This window comes from Canis lupus, chromosome 25, assembly GCF_048164855.1.
Source record: "Canis lupus baileyi chromosome 25, mCanLup2.hap1, whole genome shotgun sequence".
Classification (NCBI taxonomy): Eukaryota; Metazoa; Chordata; class Mammalia; order Carnivora; family Canidae; genus Canis; species Canis lupus.
The window spans coordinates 27354452-27377859 of record NC_132862.1 but is presented as its reverse complement, the minus strand read 5'-3'; the positions used below and the strand labels follow the sequence as shown (position 1 = coordinate 27377859).

The following is a 23408-nucleotide window of genomic DNA, read 5'->3' as shown; positions in this document are numbered from 1 at the left end:
ACTTGCATGACATGTATAGAACAGGAGTGATCATAGGGTGAGCTTCTATTGTCTTAATGACTAAGGTTAAGATTTGCAGGGGACACAAGACTGAGAGATCTAGCAAATATGATTATAACTTAAAACAATATCTAAGAAATAAAGACCCATCTACTTCTTTTCAGAACACCACTAGGCAAAATTGTACAGTTATATCAGACTTGCCTGGATGGATGAATTAAACGGAAGAGAATGTTTTAGATTTGGTTTTTGCATTCCCACAGATTTGCTTTGACCCTGAGTCCTAATCATTTGCTCAGTAGAGAGCTCTAGTTGCTTTCTATTTGCCTCATCTACTAATGGTGCCACCTGTCTCAGCCCTTCTGGTGAGGTCTGAACTTTAGCACAGCTTCCATCATGCCCACTAACATGGAAACCATAGTGACTTTGGCATCCAAGTCTCGCCTAACTGGACTCACAGAGACTACCTCTTCACACCACTTTCCAATTCAGATAAAGTACATTAATGCTGGAAGTGAGATCTGGTTTCCCAGAGTGGCCTGGTACACAGGTGGGAAATGCAGAGCAAATGTAGAAAATTGATACTCTTTGGAACAAATTGAACTTGGACCAGCATGGCACAGGAACTTTAAAATGACTATATTGAAACTCTACTTCTTTTAATCCATGATTCTCTTTCTACCTCATGTTCAGCAGATGAATTTTTACCTCCCACTTCATGGAGAAAATTCACTAATTTATTCTTGATTTTTCAGATGTCTGAGAGTACTCATTACTGGCACTTCCTTTTAGGGCTTAATAATAGGAACTACATCATATGAGAACATCCTCAGTTTAATATTTACCAAATAATCTACAAACTTGGTTACATGCGTTCTTATCCTGCTTTATATTTCCTTCTATTTCATTGATTGTAGCTGAGACCCATGACCACCCTGGCTGCAAGACCGGCTGGGAAGCTGGTAGTTGAAAGGCAAATGGGATTGTCATGATTGACTTTGAGCAATATTCATTGTTTGGGACTTAGTACATTGCCTCTCTATATAAAATCATGGATTTGTTATCAAGAAAGCTTGTAGAAATGTCCCTGTGGGTAATAGCCAAGAGGAATCTTTGGCTGAAGATTTAACATCCCTATTCCATTTTAACAGCATGACCTAATCATGGCTCAGAATCGTTGTTCTACTCACCCTGGCACAGTACCATCCATATATTTCTCCAATGTTAGTATTTTGAATCTTCCAAAGCATTAAATTGAAAACCCTACAGTAGAAGTCAAAACTCCAGCAGATCCTGACTCTCAAATGAGAAAGACAAATGTTTCGGCACATTCACTATCAACTACTCTTCTTGTAGAAGGAAAAAATGCTTTCTCAGGAGTTTGAGAGGTTCTTGCAATTAGACTGTAAAGCAATTTCTAATGATGATGTAATGAGGAAATGTTTTAATATTTCCTCAATTTAGTAAATCCTTTTTTAAAACAATTTTATTTATTTATTCATGAGAGAGGCAGAGAGAGAGAGGCAGAGACATAGGCAGAGGGAGAGCAGGCTCCATGCAAGGAGCCCGATGTGGGACTCGATCCTGGGACTCTGGGACCATGCCCTGAGCCAAAGGCAGATGCTCAACCACTGAGCCACCCAGGTGTCCCAATTTAGTAAATCCTTATATGCCACATGTCTTGTTTTTCCTCTGTAACAACCAATTCAGAACTAGGCATTGTGAAATTGTGACTCAGATTGAGGCAAGACCTCTACCATGATTTTCTGTTAATTTTAGGAACCACAATAGCTCATCCTCAACCTGTCCTTGCTGGCTAACTTGATGGCATGACCCAAGCCCTACTAAACTCAGGGGCCTGAGCCTTTTGTTAACTATGTTCTTCTCAGGTTGGGTTCACTGTATTTTTATTTACTTTCAAAATTGGGCAAAGTACAAAAAGGCACAATGAGGATCATCTAGATTCCACACATATTCCTCCCCACTCCCACTGTAATGGGCAGCATTTTATAGGAACATTTCTTCTAATGATCAGGAGCAATTACCCCTGCCAAACAGGACACCTTATTCTCCTGATTGTCTTGTCTTTTCCCTTCTATGCCCCTGAACAACTGGCCAAGATATTCATCACTGCCATGAGCATATATATATTCTCTCTAGATTCACTGCCCATTTCATGGGCACCCTTCCAATTCATAGCCAGTGACAGTTTTAACAATTTAAAGGCCACTTTGTGCCAGAAGCTGTTCCATCTGCCATCAGGGCTCCTCATTGTCAGCCAGGTGATGAATGATAAGCTCCCAAGTCCCAATTTATCAATTGCTTATTGGACCACTACTAACACCAGTGATCACAGGTTGGTTGTATTTCTGGAAGGAGACAGACACCAAATGGAGTTCAAAAGCCAAATTGCTTACTAGGAATTAACAGCTGTGAAAGGAAGGAGGAAGAAGTCAAATTTGGCAAATGAAAAAGTAAATTGCAAGGGAGAGCTGATGTAATCTTACTAACCCTGCAGGGAGCATTTGAGTGAGTATAGCCCACCAGAATTAAAATGGCTGGCCTTTTAGTCTTACCTTACTCATTTAGCAACCTGCTCCCAAGAATAGTGTGACTTTAGACAAAGAGACTCCCATTGTGGCCAACCAGGAAGGAACTGACAGCTGTAGATGGCGGCAAAACACATTCCCTTCAGCTGGTCAGTAAGCTCTTCTTTGAAGGAAATCCAGTGGTGCATACATGCTTCTGTCATGGTTGGTGGGCAGAGAAAGGTTTCTGTTGAGAAAAGGAAGAGAAGGGAATGTTTAGGGAACATAGAATTTTTTTTTTCATGAATTGAAAGTTCAAGAGGATAAAATCAAGGATCTAGGAGAAATAATGGAGTAGAAATTTGGGTCAGGTCAAAGAAGCCCAGAGCATTATAGGTATTAGAATACAGGAGAGTATAGATACACAGAGATTTACGTTTTGGAAGGTGATGAGGAAAATAGGAACAAGGAATGTTGTCTACTGCCCATAGTCTAAGCCATCTAACCTCACAGATTTTAATTGCAGCATTAAAGGGAGGTATGTCAACGTTAAATGGAGGAATAGCATGTTCTATTTCCTCCCCATTAAGAGGAAAAATGGTAGCAATAAGCAGCTGTGTATGAGTCCATGATTCTTGGTCCTGCATGATTTTGAAACTCAGGCCTGGGTGCTAACGTTTCTGTGTCCATATTTTAATCCTCTTAGTTAACTTGGAAAGACTTAAGTCTGAGACTTAACAAAGCTGGTCAGAGCTGATGGGATAATGTAGAAAACATTTGCCATTCTCACATATAGCGTAAGTCAGCTCTCAGAGCTTAATTTTAACACAGGGTTTAATTTAACATCTCTTAGGTCAGCAACTAATTCATCAGAACTAAGAGGAATAAACAGGTGCACTCTTCTTTGTAGTAAAAAGTTAGTAGTAAAAGTGTTAGCATGCACTTGTAAGCAGAAGCTGAGACCGCTTGGATATTTGGCATATAGTTTATAGCCTGAAAAGAGGTTTTCCTTGCTCCTTTCAATTGTTAGGATATCAAATATTCTACATACATGTGTGTATATACTTCTAAGAAATAGTATAGCATTTTATAAATTTCCATTCTTAGTTAATAACCTATAATTTATTCCTATGTCAATAAATATATGTTTAAATTATCACTTTTCATGACTACTTACATTCCCCTATATGCTTTTTGTCATAATTAACAAGTCTTTTGCATTTGAGCACTTATTATACTATTTGATTCTGTATTAAAAAACAGTTTTTGTGCCCTTGGGACAGCCTCAAAAAAAAAAAAAAAACAGTTTTTGGTGAATCTCCTAGTTCTTTTATGGCTATGGACTTACACAATTATTTCTTTATATTAAATTCCTAGAAGCAGAGTATTAGTCATAGAGTCTATATCTTAAGTTACCAGATTGTTCTCCCAGGAAGCCATGTAAATTTATATCACAGTTAAAACCATGTAAGAATGTTTTATACCTTCACCAATACTGTATTCAGTCATTTATTCATCTGTCAATCTCACAGTTGAAAATTGTATCCCCTTTTAGAATGAGGTTGACTACTTTGCCTTGTGTTTATTACAGATTTCTTTTCTTTTTTTTTTTTTTTTTTTTGTAAAATTGCCTCTTTGTGTTCTTAGTCCATTTTTCTATATGCATTTTTGTCCTTTTTTTAAAAAGCATTTTATATATCAAGGACATTTAGTCTTTGTCTCAGTTGATGTATGTTATGTTACCTTTTTTGCCATTTTTTCATGTAAAAGTTTCTATTCTAAGTCAACTTTTTAATTTGAATTTTTCAAATTCAAGTCTAAGTCCTTTCTTACATTCTAGCTGTGACTTTGTTTAAAAAGGCTGGTCACATTCTCATATAAGTAACCAAATAAATTTCTTTCTAGTACTTTTACATTCATTTTTCATAGGTAAAACTTTTAATATACCTGAAATGTGATTTAGTGCCAGCTGTCAGGAAGGTATCTGAATATATTTATTTCCAGTTAGGTCAGCACTTGACCCTAGCATTTTTAAAAGAATTTATCCTTTCTCTTTGATATATAGTTGATATGATTCTGGTTTTGAATCTTATATTAATTTATCTCTATATTCCACCCTTAGAATCCTACTGCCTTAATTATTATGGCTATATGATAATTTATACCTTAGAGAAAGAATAGTTATTAATGTTTTTCTCTTTCATATTGTTTCTTCTTGATTTTGCAAAAATTTTGTAATTTTTAAAAATTATAACTTGAACTAGCTTAAGCAAAAAGCTTTGGGCTCTTAGAATCCAAGAAAGTTTTGGCAACTTTGCTTTAAGAAAAACATTAAAAAAAAAGAAAGAAAGAAAGAAAGAAAAACATCAAGGCAGCAAGGCAGTTCTCTTATTAACAAGGAATAGAAATGCCTTTCCTCCCAACTTATGACTCTGCCTCTCTCAACACATCAGGATCCTGTCACAATTCCTATTCTCAAGGTGGGAAATATGGCTGCTGGCAGTTCAGGACTTTTATGTTGGGGCCTTAGCCACCAGATTGAAACTAATCTCAATTTTTGGCTTTGGGTTATTGGAATTTTTTGACAAGAGACACAGTAACTCAGCATAGCTTAGGCAGCCACTATTTTACATGGTTCATGCAGGAAAGTGCCTTAAAGACTTTTAAATTCTTGGCAGGAAATTTGGTAATGATTTCTGTAATTCAGTAGTAGGTTTGCAAATTATAAATAGTTTTGAAGTTATGGTTAGAATTGTGTTTGGTGAAATATTTTGACAAAGGAAATACAAAATGAGAATGGTTTTGTTTTCTCTTATTTTCATGGTGTAGTAAACATTGCTATTGAGTTTGCTGTTTGAAAAGTGGATCTAAAAAAAAAAAAGTGGATCTTCATGAATGGCTTAAAAGCTTGAAATGCATGCTCTGTATTTGTTAGAAAAGAATATTTATGAACTGTGTAGATTTGGTTTATAACCCAGCAGCTTTTCATGACAATGGGCAGCCATGAGTTGGCTGCATCAATCAGGCATCCAGATTCTATCTATAGTAGACAAAACATTCCTTACATATAAAACTGAAAGATAGAAGGAGGAAATAAAGAAGTCGGCCTTTTAATATTTTATTTTACTCCTATATAATATAATCAAGAAAATTCAGTTTTGTTTAAGTTAAGCCAGGGAGTATGCCTTAATCATGATTCTCATTTTTACTGTTCATTCCATGATTCCCTTATCTTCAGCGAGTCCTTTTATGTAGACATCATAGCATTAATTTATGGTCTAGTTTCTTTTTTATCTTTTTTCTTAAATTATTGAGCTCTCCTCCTAACCTGTCAGCTTCTTTAGGGCATGGACTTTCTTATTTCTCTGTAAGTACTTAGAAGCTAAACATTGTGTTTAAATGTAAGTTGGTACTCCATAAATGTATTTTATAAATTGTTTTATAAATGTGTTTTATAAATATTTGAGTTATAAATAACTCAAAAGATGAAGAGAGTGGGGTACCTGGGTGGATCAGCTGGTTAAGTGTCTGCCTTTAGCACAGGTCATGATCCTGTTGTCTGCTTCTCCCTCTGCCCCTCCCAACCCGCTCATGCTGACTCTCTCTCAAATAAATAAATAAAATCTTAAAAAAAAAAAAAGATGAAGAGAGCATAGAAATACCAGAATTTATTTTTTTTATTTTAAATTAAAAAAATATGAAATGCTCATAAACCTGTGTGTCATACTTGCACAGGGGCCATGCTAATTTTCTCTGTATTATTCCTGTTTCAGTATGTGTGCTCCAGAAGCAAGCATGAAATACTAGAATTTAGAGTGGAATAGAAACTAGGTTATTAATTTTTGTATGCACAATAATTATATTTTACATAATTGTATTTCATATGAGTTTTCCTTAGATCTTTACTGTTTTCTTTACTGTAGTTCTACCAGTTGTTCATATTCTAGACAAATTATAGATAATATAACTCATATTTTCTTTTTTTATTGAACTGAGACATTTGTTCCTCCTTGAGGTAGTTTTATTGAATTGGAAAACTAAACATGACTTGTTAATAGATGTTACCTATGGGTATTATTTCATAGTAGAAGAAGAGTTTACTGAGATATAATATATAAATAATATAAAATTTGACTACAAATCAAATGAGTAAACAAGTTGAGGCATCTAAAATATTGTGGTGGTCTCACATACCCTGCAAAAACAAATGTCTTCAAGATTAACAGTCTGTGATTTTGAAATGTAGATCCATTTCTGAAGTGAAAATAGATCATCAAAATACACTTTATTTATTTCTAATAGTTTGAATGGGGTATCATTTATATACAATGAACTGCTTATGGGTACAGTTTGGTAAGTTTTGACATGTGTATACATCTGTAAAACCATCTGTCATCCCCAAAGTTTGTTCATGCCTGTTAAGAATTCTTTCCTTCTGTCCTTCCCATGCCATCATCTTCCCAAGTACCCACTTACTTGCTTTTTGTCACTAGTGATTAGTTTTCATTTTACACAGTTTTATAGAAATAGAACCTTGCAGTATGTACACTCTTTTATTTGATCCGGCCTTTTTCACCCAGAATTATTATTTTGAGATTTATCCATGTTTCTTATGTATCACAAGTTCCTTTTTTCTTATTTCTGAGTTTCATTCCATTGTATGGATATACCACCATTGGTTTATTCATTTGCTTCTTTATGGATGTTGGGGCCATTGCCAGTTGTTATCCATTACAAATAAAGTTGCTATGAGCATTCACAGACAGTTATGGAAGCTAAGTGCCAGAAATCAGTTTTACTCAGCTAAAATCAAGGTGGTATCAGAAAATCCTGTTCCTTGTCTTTTCCAGCATCTAGAGCTGAACTTCTTGAATTCTTTGGCTCACGGTCTTTTCCCCTCCTCCATCTTCAAAGCCAGTGGCATAACATCTCTCTCTGACTCTGCTTCCCTCACGTGGCTGCCTTATCTTCTATGGTCAAGGCTTCCTCTGCCTTCCTCTTATAAAGAACATGTGATTGCATTAAGGGTCCACCCATATATTCCAGGGTAATCTCCTCATCTCAAAATCCTTAATTTACCTCACATCTACAAAGTTCTTTTCTTTCTTTCTTTCTTTCTTTCTTTCTTTCTTTCTTTCTTTCTTTCTTTCTTTCTTTCTTCTTTCTTTCTTTTTTCTTTTTCTTTTTTTCTTTTTCATGGCCAGAGATTAGGACATAAATTTTGGGAGTGCACAATTCACCTACCATATCATTTCTTATTTCTTCTTTCTTTGCAAATACTTTCTTCCAGTGTGGCTTGTCTGTTTATCATCCTAAAAGTGTCTTTTGAAGAACAGAAGTTTCTAATTTTGAGCCTAAGGTATTAGTTTTTTCTTATATGGATCATGCTTTTGGTGTCCTGAGAAATCTTTAACAACCCAAAGTAGTTAAGGTCTTCTCTTTTTCTTTTTTTCCAAGAAGTTTTATGGTTTTAGAAATTTACATTCAAATCTATGATCCATTTTGAGTATTTTTCTTATATGGTACTAAATATGAATCTAAGTGCATTTTCTTGCATGTGAATTTCCAAATGTTTGAGCACCTTTTGCTGAAAGCCTATTCTTTCTGCATTGAATTGCCTTTGCAGCTTTGTCAAAAATGATTTGTTTATGTAAGCTTGGGCCTATTTCTGAACAGCTAATTCTACTCCATTGATATAGTTGTCTATCTTGAGGCCAAGGCCACACTACCTTAGATTTATAGCTTTATAATGTGTTTTAAAATCAGGTAGTGTAAGCCTTCCAATTTTGTTTCTGAAGCTTTTTGGCTATTTTATGTTGTTTATATTTCCAGGTGAATTTTCAATGTTTGCCAAGTCCTAGCCAAAGATAAAAAAACAAAAGGAAAATCCTGTTATGATTTTGATATGATTGCATGAAATTATAGATCAATTTGAGAAGAAGTGACATGTTAATAATGTCAGTCTTCCTGACCCATGAATAAGGTATATCTTTTTAATTATTTAGGGCTTCTTTAGCTTCACTCAGCAATTTTTTTTTTTAATTTTCAGAATTCAGGCATTTATTCTTCTGTGTCTTATTTTTATTTATTTATGATAGTCACAGAGAGAGAGAGAGAGAGAGAGAGGCAGAGACACAGGCAGAGGGAGAAACAGGCTTCATGCACCGGGAGCCCGATGTGGGATTCGATCAGGGGTCTCCAGGATCGCGCCCTGGGCCAAAGGCAGGCACTAAACCGCTGAGCCATCCAGGAATCCCTCTTCTGTGTTATTTATCTGTACCACATACCATTAAAGAAAATAAGGTGATGACACACAATATCAAAACCTTAAACTTCTCTCTGAATTTCTTCGAAAATATATCTTTTGGGGGGTGTTTCTATTGTTTTAAAACTATTTCTGTCAATATGTCCTTGCCCAAATAGAATACACATTTTCTTATCCTTGATTCCCACAGCATCCCCACAGCATTATACACATTATATATGTGTGTGTGTGTATGTGTGTCTCTGTGTGTGTATTTCTAATTTATCTTTACATCACATAATTGATAAAGTTAAAGAATCTGGCAGTTAAAGTGTTTAACAACTTCTTCAGTTCACCTTTACTGCTAGTTGTCAACAAAGGCACGTGTAGAAGTAGGATAACTATCTTTGAATTATGGGACCCTTGATTGTATTCTAGTAAATAGGCTTTGATTTTTCCTCTTTTTTTAAAGGACTGTGAAATAGGACTTCAAGCAATTTTCCAAGTACAAGCATTCATTATTTTAGAAAATATAACGAAATTTCTAAATATCATATCAGTACTTAGTTTCAAGTATAATCACCAGAAGGCGCAAAAGCTAAACATAAGTGGCTTTGTGGTCGAAAGCCTGTAGCACTCAGGCCCAGTGGGCTCTATTTGCATTTCATTCACAATATAACAGTGCACAGAAATGCATTTCTGTATCTGTTCTGCAGTTCAAGCAGCATAAAGTAAAAATTTTCTTCTCACTGGTTCCCAGAAGTTATCACACAAAAAGCCCATAAGAATTACCATGTTACTTATCAAAGGGCAAAGCCCATGATTATGGTCCTGGGGACTAGCAGCTGGTTTTAAAGGCATCTATGTGTATCATACTTCTAGTTTTATTACAATGTCAGTTTTTTTCCTAAAGAAACAAGATAGTGGCTAATTAGTTTAAACTAGTTAAATAGTACACATTTCAACTGATTTTAACAAATATTCCTAACATTTGCCTCTTTCAGAAGTACAGTGTTAGCAATTAAGCAGAGTTGAATATTTCAGTGTGCCTGTAGTTGCAAATATGATGCCATTATGCAATTTGAAAAGATCAATTCTTCTCACCAGAAATGCTTTGTTTTATAAGTTTCAAGGTAAATACCATTTTAGGTTGCAGAGTCTTCTGATTTTCCAGGTAATATTGATTTCATTTCTAGGGCAGAAAGCGACTGTCCCTATGAGTTGACTAAGCTTTTTGTTGTCAAAGGTTATTACTATTTTTACACCACTCTGGTATGCCAGTAAATGTTTCTCACTTCATTATCATGCCCAGGCCTTTATAATATCGCTTAATACAGGATGAAAATATTTATTAACTTTTGGTTTGGATGTTTCTGAGCATGAATGATTGTGGGGAATCAAATGTAGTTGTTACAAGGGTTTTCACTGATGAATAACAAAATCCCTCAGAGCTATGGGTACATGGATTTTTAATAGGTGCATTTATTTGATTACCATCAGCCATTTGTAGTATGTTCCAGTTGCTCGCCATTAACTAACTTAAAAAAATAGTTATTAAGCCAAGATTTCTCAGACTTTCTGAGCAAGACTGACTTCTATTTAAATATAAATTCAAATTTATAAAGTATTTTAAAAATACTAAGTGATGTTTTCAGCATTCAGCTTATTTTGGAGTTAAGAATTGACTAACTTGGATGATTTGTTATGTTGCTTTTTTACCGAGTTGGAAATAAGTGTTTTAAATATATGGCAGAAAACCTACCTCAAAGGAACCTAAATGACCTATTATTAAAGAAACTTATTTTTAATAATTAGACACTGCTTTTGTTTACATGTATACTTCAGAGTGTCTCTGAAAAACTAAATTCCCACATTTTTAGCTTCCTAAAAACAGGGATGGACTTGTTCTAACCAGCTTTACTTGAGTTTATTCCTAAGTTGCTTTTAGGGCAAATGACTTGAATCAATGTGTTGTTCCGATTGATAGTATATGATGATTTAACCCTCAGAACTCCAGAGCTGTGTACTTTGGCTTTACTCCAAGTCACCATGAGATACACATAGGGCATACTTTGTCTTTGCTGAAATCAGGAAAACACTGCAATTTCAGAATATGTGATACCTGCTCCAAAATAATAAAGTGGCCTATCTGTTGCCTTCACTCGTGAGCCTATAAAGTGTTCCCCATGGCTCCTTTAAAACTAAATTGGGAAGGTGTCCTGTCAGTGGGTATTCATTTCTGAGAGTATTGATATTAATATGTGGATTCCTGTGCTGTTGTTATATTCATTTTAAAAGTAGATTTTCACAGGAAACTAGCAATGTTTCAATGTGAAATCTATTGCTAATTTCACAGATAATTCTTTCTTGTCTGTACTTTTTCTTTGAGCGTACAAAATTGAAGACACAATTACTTATTTGTACTCAAAGTTACTAAGCAGAGTTTCAAGTCAAGAGCTTCCAGTGTTAAGCAGTCTCTTTTGTCAGTATTTGATACAAACTGCCTGAAAAATAAATTTTAAGATTAACTGTGTATGGAAGCACTTTTAAAAGAAATCTTACAGTTACATATATAACTATCAGTGCTAAATCAAAGGCTCGTTTTGCTGGAGGAGACAGATCTGAGAGATAAGAACACATAAAGCCTCAGTGGTAACTCAGTTTGACATAAATAAGGCTTCAAAATGTTTAAATTTAGTTTCACTGACATTTCAGTCTACAGAACACCAAATAGTCTGTTTAACAAATTATTTCATGATATTTTTCCAATGTTTCAGTGGTGAGAAAACTAGTGAATGAGAAACATTTCTTTTGAAATTAAGAAAATTTGTGGGTCGCCTGGATGGCTCAGCAGTTGAGCGTCTGCCTTCGGCTCAGGGCATGATCCTGGAATCCCGGGATCGAGTCCCACATCGGACTCCCTGCGTGGAGCCTGATTCTCCCTCTGTCTATGTCTCTGCCTTTCTTTCTTTCTCTCTCTGTCTCTCATGAATATATGAATAAAAACCTTTTTAAAAATGAAATCAAGAAAATTGAATTGAATATATATATTAGCATTTTGAACCCCCAAAAAGCTATTTCTTTCTTTTTTTTTTTTCTTTTTTTAAGTTTTAAGAGTATAAACAAAAATTGACTCGAATGGATCAGTGACAAACTGGAAGTGACTGGAAGTGATTAGAATGCTTCCAAGATAAATATTTCTAATTTTCTATTTTTAAGCATTTATACATAATCAACATTTTAAATAATTATAATAACTGATATATTTTGGGTGCTATATTTTAAAACTATCCTAAGATTATGTGGGCATATGTAGATATTTGTGTGTATGCATACACACAGGTATATAGTATATCATATAGATATCACATATCTTTTGATCATTTTGAAAATCAATTCAAAAAACTTAGTTTTTGAATGTGCTTTGATGAATACTATAGGCCCATAAATAATAATTTATGTACTTATATGTGTGTTTAGGTACATGCAATAAATATGCTTTGTCTCAGAGGGTTTCCTTTTAAAAATATATACAAATACATAAAACTAACAAATTTGCTTCTAAGGAGCATCATATTTTAAAAATATATTAAAACATTAAAAATAATATAATAAACCATCACTCTACTTATTGAATATGTGTTAAATCCATTTTTCAAGTGAGACAACAGTGAATTAATATGGTTTCCCCATGATCTGTCATATAATAATAATAATAATAATAATAATAATAATAATAATAATAGAGGGAATAAGTTTCTGTTCAGTGCTCTGGTTTTCAGTCCCCAAATATCTGGGTGACTTGTGTTCAGGGTTTCAGTATCTGAATAGGGGGCTCTACTTCCTTATGAAAATATCCAAAAGAATTGATCTCATCCTTCATCTTTCTGCTCCCAGAGACTCTGAGCCTAGCATCAGTAGCCAAATTAAATTCTTCAGGCCAAGAGGAATAGAGTCAGTCCTCGCCGGCTTCCCCCCCAACAATCTTGGACAGTCTTTCATCAACCAGGAAAGCAGCATTACAGATGCTAAGAGAGAAAGGATTTTATAGAAAAAAAATTCAGTAGTGTCTACTAGATGAAGAAACAAAATATACGTTGAAGCAATAGTAAAATAATTAGTATCGACTTTAAGACAGAAAATATTTTTTATGTTTCAATTTTTTTCTCATTAAGAATCAAGTCAATTTATTGGGGGAAGAAATATATAGTTAACAGAGATAATCTACCTATTCATATTTATTTATTTTGGCACAGAGATAAGAATGTAGTCTTTTTGGATTTTATTCCCCAACAATTATCAATAGGTCTTTAAGCTAACTGAAGAAAAGGCAATTCCTGGGAGAATTAAAGTCTTACAAGTGAAAACTCCAGACCAAAGAATCCATGAATATATATACTTCCCTGTATTGCAACAAAAGCTATTGTTGGCAAAAGCAATTTTGATATAGACAACTCTTTTCTCCTTTATTCTATTAGAAATTTTTCTCTCTAGGGATTTAAATCTCAAAGGCCTAAAACAAAAGTGAAAGGAGACTTCATTCTTTCTGTATTTCTATCTTTTCTTTCTTCCTTCTTTTCATCCTAACCATCAAATATTTATGTTCTGTGCACTGGGCTAGGTACCAGGGAACAAGATAAATAAGACACAGTCCCTTCTAATAAGGGCCTTATCATCTAGTGGGAAAGATAAAAATAAATAAATACAAGAAATAAAGTGCTGTAGGCTTTTTGATAAAAGCATGTACCTCTAGGGAAAAGAAAAGAAGCAGTTGGTTATATGTGGGGAGATCTGACCAGTCTTCATAGATAAAATGATGGTTGCAATGATTGAGCTTGTACTCACCAAGCAGACAAAGTGAGAAGAGGATTCCATATAAAAGCAGCAGCACAAGAAAAGTAAGAGTCTTGAAATGATAGGTGCATGCAGTCTGGAGTTTACAGAAAACAAGCCTATAGAAGGATTTCTTGTTTTGTTTTGTTTTATTAATAGAATCGTGCGGCCATATGGAAGGTGGTTTGCAGAGAGGCCTATGCAGATTGAAAGGGGTGAGGGGAGACTTTTTCCACAGTCCAGGCTGATAAAGATCTAGAGACCAGAGCAGTTACAACATCAAAAAAGGTAGAGGAATGAGCACAAAATGAAGGTAATTCAAGGGGCTTATCGAGAATTGTTTTAGGAGGCAAGCAGCCAAAATTCTCTACTTCCTTATAATAATTGGTTATGTATTGGTGATCCTTTAATTATATAAAAGATAAGAAAAGGTTTTCTCTATAGTTCCTCTGTATGGCAGGGTTTTTTTCAGCAGTCTCTCTCTCTCTTTCTGTCACTTTGTCTGGTTATTGCTTGTATCTAACAAAGTTTATGCTGGGAAAGAGAGTTTGGGCCATTTGGGGAAAAATATTCATTTCTTTGTATATACATTTATTCATTCAACAAACATTTATATAGTACCTGCACTGTGTCCCTGGGAATGTGAAAAGAACATGACCTGATCCATGGACTGGACTCGGAGATTTCACAGCACAGTGGGAAGAGCATATGGGACCCACTACACCCTGCTCGTTTCCGTAATGGAGGCATGTATGAGCACAGGGGAACACAGAAGAAAGTAAATGCTCGAGGTCAGACTTGAAAAATGAATAATTTGCCGTGGGGAAACGGGGCCAGATGGAAAGAATGCATTTTCTATTCAAAATTTCAGACAAGTAAGGGGGGACCTGGGATGTCGAGGGAAGAATAAACGGTTCAGAACAACCTGGGGAAAATGGTGAGAGATGAAACCATTTAAAGTAGACAGGAGCCAGCCTAAGGAGGGGTCTTCAAGATGAAATATCCAAGAATTATGACATGATTGGAATTGCATGGACAGAGAAAAGAAAAGTAACTATCATTAGTTAGCATGTCCTGGCTCTGTGATGAGTGCTCCTAGTATAGTATTTTGGCATGGTGCTCTGGGAAAAGCACAATTTTTAAACTGAACAAACTTGAGTGTAGACCTCAAATTCTTTTTATTAAGTTTTAGAGTTGGACCAATTAAGTTGTTCAGACGTCTATCATCTTCATAATGTTTAACATGTAGGTCACGTGGACATTACAAAGAACTGATATTCGCTGCAAAGTATATGATATGGTAGGTGTAGCCATATTGTTACTATGACTAAAAACTATGAGAGCTGAAATTCAAGGCCCTGCTTGATTCCAAAGAATGCACATGCCACAGGCCTTAACCAGTCAGAATGTCATAGTCCTTGGACTGCTTTGCTTAACAGTTGGGATGTGACTCATGCTGACCAAGTTAACCCTGGGAGTTACATGGAGATCTGGTCAAACAAACTTTCTCTGCCCCATTTGGAGCCCTGGGAAGGTAAATCTAGAGGTAAATCTTGTCACCGTTTGCCACCATGAAGCATGGCCAAGAAATAAAGCTAAAATAGGAGGCAGAGTGGGAAAGTGACAGTAAGTCCTAGGTCAGTGTACCTAAAGTTAGCTCCAGCTATGTACTTTTTTGGTAAAAGAGCTAAAAAACAATAACCACAATAATAAAAATAACTGCCCTTTTGGCTTGGCCCAGATTGAAATAAACTGTCAGTCCCTTATATCCAAGAATACTAATAAAGTTGGAATTAGTAACATAGAGACTCATTTTTGCATAGCAGTAATGCAGGGATAGAAGGCTTGTAATCAATAAGGGAAAGAACTAAATTTTATGAGACGGTTCATGTAGATTGCTTGTTCTAGAAGCTAAACTAAAAGGAAAAAGAAAAATCTTAAAGGAGAAGGTGCAGTAGCTAGAATGGAGACCGTTAAGGAAGTATTTATTCCCAAGAGGGGAGAGACTTGAGTGTGTTTCTAGCCTACAAAAATGAGGCCAGTGGAAAGGAAAAGGTTGACAGTACTGAGAAGAGAGGGGATAATTAATGGAGGAAAGTCCAGGCAGAGGCAGGATGTGATGAATATTTCTGTTGCCATGAAATTTCTAGTAAGATCGAGCGTCTGCTCGGATGATCAATTTGACTACAAGTGTTCTTTATCTATTTAAAAATTGTTTTAACTTTTTCACGTCTAATTATATTTTTATGTCTCCTCTAATCTCTCTGACTTTCCTCAATCATATGAAGCCTTCCAGTACCCCACTTTCCCACCAAAAACACACAAACAGAACAAAATTAAAACTCCCTGTTCAAACTGGTGGAGATTTTCACAGCCAAAGAATACTCCAGGATAACTGAAAGCCTCAAACAGAGTCATTTTTGCAGGTTTTTAGATTTTCTCCGTTGTGTGTGTGTGTGTGGGGGGGGGGGGGTTGGTGGGGGGGGTTGTCTACAGTTTTGTACAATCTGATGCACAAAAACAATGGAAAAGAAGATTACGTCAAATGTATGAAAGCAGTGGCAGGAATCCAATGGGAAAGACATGCCCTCCACATTTGGCAGGAGGAGTACAGGGAGGCAGTGGCTTTGTAAAGTGATGAGTCACACTTGAACAGAGGCTCTGGAGGGAATTAGTTCAAGAGAAGGCTGGAGAGCTCCCTGAAATGTATGAGTGCCTCAGGCCATCAGTGATGTGTGTGATCACAGGGAGACAGAAGAAACCCTGAGGTCTTCGGCCCTTTACTCTGGAACCAGCAGAGGAAAATATCCCTAGCTTCTTGTGTCTCTCTGTGATGTGTAGAAAATCACTGCCCTTTTGGGAATTCTAGTGGGAAAACAGTTCACGAGCACTTTTTAGAAAAGTTTATATTGACCCAAAATATATAATATAGCTTTTAAATATGGTAACTAGATGACTCTCAAGGAAAGATTGATCTGTTCAAAGGTCACTGGGCCACAGAATTAATGAGCTTAAGACAGACTGGGTGAGAGATGGTTGAGAGAGAAGAAACCTGTTTGTTTGAGTCTGAATCATTCAGCAAAAATGAGCAAGCATCAGACTGGCAGCAAACGATTAGCATATGGGCAAACCTCCAAACAACCAGGCAAAGAACAAAGCCAAATTTTCTTTTAAAAATGTACCTATTGACCACTACAGTAAATAACAACTGTTATGTATCAGGAATCAAAAGTTCTCAATTCTTGGATTAGGAAACTGCTCAGTATTTAATGTCATAAGCAGGGATAGGCTATCTTTTCACAATAATGTTAAAAAGAAATACAAATGTATACATAAATAGCATCTATTCTCCTGATCCTGTTTGTGGTACCATTTCATGCTAATCAGATAACTTTGAAGGGCAGTAGCAAAATTTCGATTTTACAGCAATTAATCACATTTCCAGCTTGTGATATGGAATCATGTGACTCTTTGTTATACTCCTGGGTGTTCAGATATGACCAGTGAATAAAAAGAGGTTAGGCTTTCAGAGGCTGAATTATCAAAGTGTGACCTAAATCCCCACAAATTGGTTTTCAAGTGAAGTGCCATGAAATCAATAAAATGTTCCAGTAGATAATGCAACTGAGTTTGTCAATTGGTTCATGAAGTACTGGTTCATAAAGTAGAGCACTTTGTTTCTAAAGCATTAAGTGATAGATCAAGGAACACAGTGTTGGTTCCAGGCCTTCTAAAATGGAGCAAGAGCTGCGGGGTAGAGGCAGTTGTGCAATATTGTCAGAAGACAGTCTCAGAGTGTGCCAAAGCATCAGCTAATTTCTAGCTGTTATGATATAAAGCTTACTTTTTTTTTCATTTTGAAAGACCAAAAGTACTTGAAATGAGAGAGGAGAGAGTACCCTCCCAGTTCTGGGAACTTTGAGTGAAAGCACAAAGTCTGTACCACCCAACTGTGATCAAATGACTTGAACATTTCATTCTTCCACTTTCATTTTGCTTGAGAGAGTAACCCCAACGCAAAATTAATGTAGAACAGAGTGGAAATGTCCACACGCTGTGAACATCTCACCATGTGACTGGAATGACGTCAGTAGAGCCACTAATCTGAGGGCCTCAGTGACCTCTGAGGGGATGTCCTATGACAGCAGTGGAGGTGAGGTGGCTCGTTTGGCTTCGACTTTTAAGAATTGCCTAAGAAGAGTGTTCTTTGTCTCTTGCCATTTGAAAGGAGCTGGGAGCTGTAGGTTTGGGAGAGCTGATTGTCTCTGGTCTTCCCTTGCATAAAAATTCTTGGCCCTTTGCCTGGTTTACTTTACACTTGGTGTTACCTCATTTTTCTTATTTTCCTCTGGTGTGCTGCCTTGAAGAGCTTTTCCTGAATGTGACTTTTCTGTCTCTCCCTTCAGAGTTGACCATGCAAAAATCTAATGAAGCACATCAAAGCACTGCCCTCAAAAATGTGATAATGGTGACTTATGCCTAAGTATCACAGCCCATTATTAGTGTAATACTTCTGAGGAGGCCTTTTGAAAGAGTCCAATCTGATATAGTTTCCCCATTCTACAGACTGAAAATCTGAGGCATATTTTTTAAATGGAAGAAAGTAGCAATTATAATGGTCAGGTGTCACAATATTACAGTAAATTAAAAGAGCTGAGGATAGCATCTATTCTGTGCCCAGTCCTTAAATTACATATTTAAGTAGTATATTAAGCATTCATTTACATTAAGTAGTGCATTTTATTACCTATCCTCACAAAAGTCTTTTGTGCTTAATAGGAGTTATTAACTCTTTCTTACAGATGAAGAAACTGAGGTGAAGCTCAGGTCACAGGAAATCCTCTGACCTGATACAAAGATTAATCACAGTATAGGAAATAGGATTGAGCTCTTCTGTCATTGATAGAATGAAATGCTGTCCTTTACATTAGATCACATCATCTGTTTCTGGGTGTTTACTTTGGGATAGACCCAAAACAGTTAATAATACATATATTAGAATTTCCACAAATAACGGCATAATTTTACATGATGTTATGAAAGCTGTAGGTAAGAGGTATTATCATACACTGTGGAGAAAAATCTAATTGTAAGTTCCCTGAAAGCAGAACCCTATATCCCCAACAATTGGCACAGTGGCAGATAGGAGGTATTCAATAAATAGTTGCTGAGTGAGTAGAGAATAACTTAACATTGACAAATTAAGAGGGAGCTTACTAGTGGGGACAAACATTAAAAAAATAAAGAGACAGCATTTGTTTATAGGTGGGATTGTAAAGTGGCAACTTTTCAGCTTGTCTTTGAGGTCCACTGATAAAAAAAGAGAATCCCAGTGAAGCCTTTTGAGAAGAGGTAAAAATGTGGTCTGAGAAATGTTTTCGAATTTAAATATGTATATCACACCAAATTCATCTATACACAGAAATTTCCACTAAACTTACCAGTGGATATCTCTTTTTGGATACACTCAGAATGGCCTTATGCCCCTAAGAATTTGTTAGTTCCTCCAATCAATAAAAATGTTTTAAGTGCCTGTAATTCATGGTTCTCAAACCTGGAGATCTAGCTGTAAACAAAATGAAGAAAAATTCTTCCCTCATTTACCATACATTCTAGGGTAGGAAGAGAGAATAAACAAAAAGTTAAATATATACTCTGTCAAATGGAGATAACAATAAATACAAAGAAAACAGGATATGAAGTGCTAGTGTGTGTGTGTGTGCACTCATGCACACACATGTGCAGGTGCAGTTTAAAATATAGTAATGTGGGGGATCCCTGGGTGGCTCAGTGGTTTGGCACCTGCCTTTGGCCCAGGGCGTGATCCTGAAGTCCCAGGATCGAGTCCCAAGTCGGGCTCCCAGCATGGAGCCTGCTTCTCTCTCCTCCTGTGTCTCTGCCTCTTTCTTTCTCTCTCTATATCTATCACGAATAAACAAATAGATAAATCTTTAAAAAAATAAAATAAAATAAAATATAGTAATGTAGGAGTGTCACACATAAGACTATATCTGACCAAAGATATGAAGGAGGTGAGAGAGATGAAGGTACTTAGGATGTGAAAAGCATTTTTGAAAATGGACTAGTAACAAAGTCCCAAAGGCGGGAGTGTGCCTGTAATGTTAGGAAGAAAGCTGGTGTCAGGACAGGGAGCATGGCACACAATAAAGTCAGAGAGGAGGATGGATATAATAAAAGGCCTTATAGATGATTGTAAAGGCTCAAAATCTTCTCTGCACAGGAAACCATTAGTGGGCTTTGAGCAGAAGAGCAACATGATTCAATTTATGCTGTATAAGGATTACTCTGACTGCTTACTGTATTATGAATTGACTAGGGGCAAGGGTGGAAGCTCTTAAAGTGATCCAGGTGAGAGATGATGATGGTTTCCTGAGATATTAACAGTGAAATGGTAAGAAGCAGCTATAATCTGAAGATATATTTGAAGGCAGAATTGCTAAGCTTCGTCAAGAAGCTAGATATGGGGTAGAAGGGAAAGAGATCTGTCGAGGATCATATGATGTTTTTTGGTTCTGAGCAACAGGAAGGATTGAGTTGCCATTTACTAAGATGGGAAGGATTGTAGGGTGAGGAGGCTCAGGAGATGAAGAATTCAGTCTGCAAATGTTTTGTTTTGTTTTTTTTTGTTTTTGTTTTTTTTTTGTTTTTTTCAGTCTGCAAATGTTAAAGAGGCCTTTGGATATATGAAGCTGGAGCTCCGAGGAGACATTTCCATATGATGCAGAGAGTGGAGGGTCATAGCTTATAGATGCCACTTAAAGACCTGAGACGGAATGAACTCACCGGAGCAAATACTATTTATTTCATGATTGAGCATAAACAAGAGTCTGCACTCCCATGTTTATTGCAACATTCACAATAACCAAGATATGGAAATAACCTAAGTGTCCATCCATGAATAGATGGATAAAGAAGATGTGATATATTATCACATCATATATATCACATGCGCCATTAAATATATTGCATCATCTATATGTTGCATCTATATAACCGCATCATACATGTATGTGTGTGTATATATCACATACACACACATGCACGTGCACAATGGAATATTATTCAGCCATGAGAAGGAAGGAAATCCTGCCATTTACCACAACATGGATAGATCCTGAGGACATTATGCTAAGTGAAATAAGCCAGACAGGGAAAGACAAATACTGCAAGGCATCACTTATATGTAGACTCTTAAAATCAAAACAAAACAAAACAAAAAACCAGTCTAAGTCATAGAAGCAAAGTAGAAAAACAGGGTGAAGGCTGAGGGAAATAGGCAGAAAGGGGAAAAAAAACAAGACATAGAGTACCTGATGAAGTAGAAGAAAAAACAGGAGAATTCAATATCTGAAAGCCAGGTAATAAAAGTGTTCAAAGGAGGATTAATTAATGCTGCCGCATGTTGCTGGAAAACCGTGGAAGATGAGGATAGAGAACTCATCAAAAGTTTTAACGATGGGAGATTATTCATGACCTCAACAAGAGCTGTTCCAATGGAGAGATGATTCCAAAAAGCTGAATTGGATTAAATAGAGAATGAAAAAGAGGAATTGAAGGTAAAGATAAATATACGGTTTCATATTTCGGTAGATGCAGAGAGTTAAGGAGGACAGAGGTGATTGGAATAAGGAGGGAATCAAATTGCATACCCTGATGGCATGAGATTCTACTCTGGGTGGGCTAGGGAAGAGAAAAGGAGGAATGACAGGAAGTGTCAACATGAAGAGCCCCTAGTAGCCTCCATACCTAGATGTAGTAGGATATGGGAGAGAAGCTAGCCATCACTCTAGGGGGCTGAGTAGGAATCCATACCATCAGGAACGAGGCAGTTTTTTCAGTTGGAGTAAAAAAAGGTAAATAGAAACTTCAATGACATTTTTGAAGATATAGGCCCTTTAGCGCAGAGGGCTTAGTAAGTGATTTTAGGGGCTGGAGAATGGTGGGAAATGAGGTTAGGTTAGGCGATAGAGCCATATGGGTTTGGGATCTCAGAGATGGGTAATAACCCAGGAGTCAAGGGCTTCTTGTGAATGGCAGAAATAACATTAATATATTTAAATTTAATAGAATTAAATTGGATAGTCTTAAAGCAAATTATAGAGATAAGGTTGTTAAGGGTATAGGATATGAGGGAAGAGGAGATGGGAGTATTGCCCGAAGTACTAAGAACTCTAGGTGTTCTATTACGTGATATCTCGAAATGCCAAATGTTTCCTTCTCTTTAAGGGTGGGTTATTTTTAGGCTTCTCCCCGACTCTGATCTTATGCTGTGCTATAAGAGTCATTAAATAAATATCTGTTGAAAAAGAGTATAAGAATGAATACATGATTCCAGAAGATGATAAAGTGCTGAATGAGACTTCATTCTAGAGGAGATGAAATAACTTGTGGTAGACCAGGACTGCTAGTAAAAGCAACTAGAAAAGCCATGTAAAATGATGATCTGTTTGATGATGTCAGAGGCTGTTGAGGAAATAAACATCGGCGGTAATGAGTTGGGTGGGTAAGATTCGGAATGGACCAGTCATGTGGCTGATTTTCTCCTTAGGAGAATTAGGACAATTCCTGGATTCTGGGACTGCATAGGATTGAAGATAGCAAACTAACTGGTGTTTGATGTCCAATAGTTCTTGAAATATCTGATGATTTCCCGTTTTCTTGGGTGTACAGTCACCTGAGCGAATAACCAGAGGTGCCTTTGGGAAAGAACTAAAGGACAAGCCACAGTATACCCTTCCATGCTGTTACAGGGTTCCTCCTCCTTTGGCTCTCCTGGACCCAGTCAGTAGGTAGGTTTCAAACCTGAAAGTTGTCTCAGTTCTGAAAACCAAGCAACCATTGTCTCATGTCCCTGCTATACTGTTTCTTTTATCTTATAATAAGATAGACTTTGACAGTTTTGAAATATGATTGTTGGTATTTCTGTGTTTGAGGCAAGGCATCAGATGTAGTATTTTAAAACATTAATAAAACTATGTGCATGTTTGTATGTTGGAAAGGAAGCTGGGGGAAGGGTTCTGGAGATAGCTGGTTCCTTAGCTACTGTCTTCCTGGGAAAACCTGGGGGTAAAGATTTTATTGAAACTCTGATTTCCATTATATCAAATCTATTGTTTCTCTTACTCCTTTTCTTGAATGCAAAGTGGCAATGTTATATTAGCAAATATATTAGAGAAGAAAAACATCAAAGAGATAGGGTATACTTGAAATCTTTTGAATATATTATTTATAAAGCAAACCATACTAATTACAGTTAATATCACATTGCATTGCTGAAAATCTGAATTCCAGTTTTAGGAGTTAAAAATTATTTGCTGTGAATGTGTTTTAAAATTTTTTTTTTTTTTTTTTATTTATGATAGGCACACAGTGAGAGAGAGAGAGGCAGAGACACAGGCAGAGGGAGAAGCAGGCTCCATGCACCGGGAGCCCGACGTGGGATTCGATCCCGGGTCTCCAGGATCGCGCCCTGGGCCAAAGGCAGGCGCCAAACCGCTGCGCCACCCAGGGATCCCCCTGAATGTGTTTTAGATACTTAAATAGTTTCTCCAGTGTTCTAGTTCTGTATATATTTAATATACAGAATATATATAATATATATAATGAATATAATATACAGAATATAATATATATTATATTATATATAATGCTTTAAAAATATATAATGCTTTTATAATGCTTTTATAATGTTATATATATAATCCTTTTTAAAGATTTATTTATTTATCTTAGGGGAGAGAGCAAGAGTGCACAAGTGAGCATGCATGGTGGGGAAGGGCTGA

General features: G+C 36.2%; 1 non-coding gene across 1 annotated transcript; it reads right to left on the bottom strand.

The window, feature by feature from the left end:
* Window positions 1–6218: 6218 nt before the first annotated feature.
* Window positions 6219–6321, bottom strand: LOC140617768 (U6 spliceosomal RNA). The gene has a single exon (XR_012017937.1). It is a non-coding gene; the product is annotated as a U6 spliceosomal RNA (small nuclear RNA).
* Between the last annotated feature and the right edge of the window lie 17087 nt (window positions 6322–23408).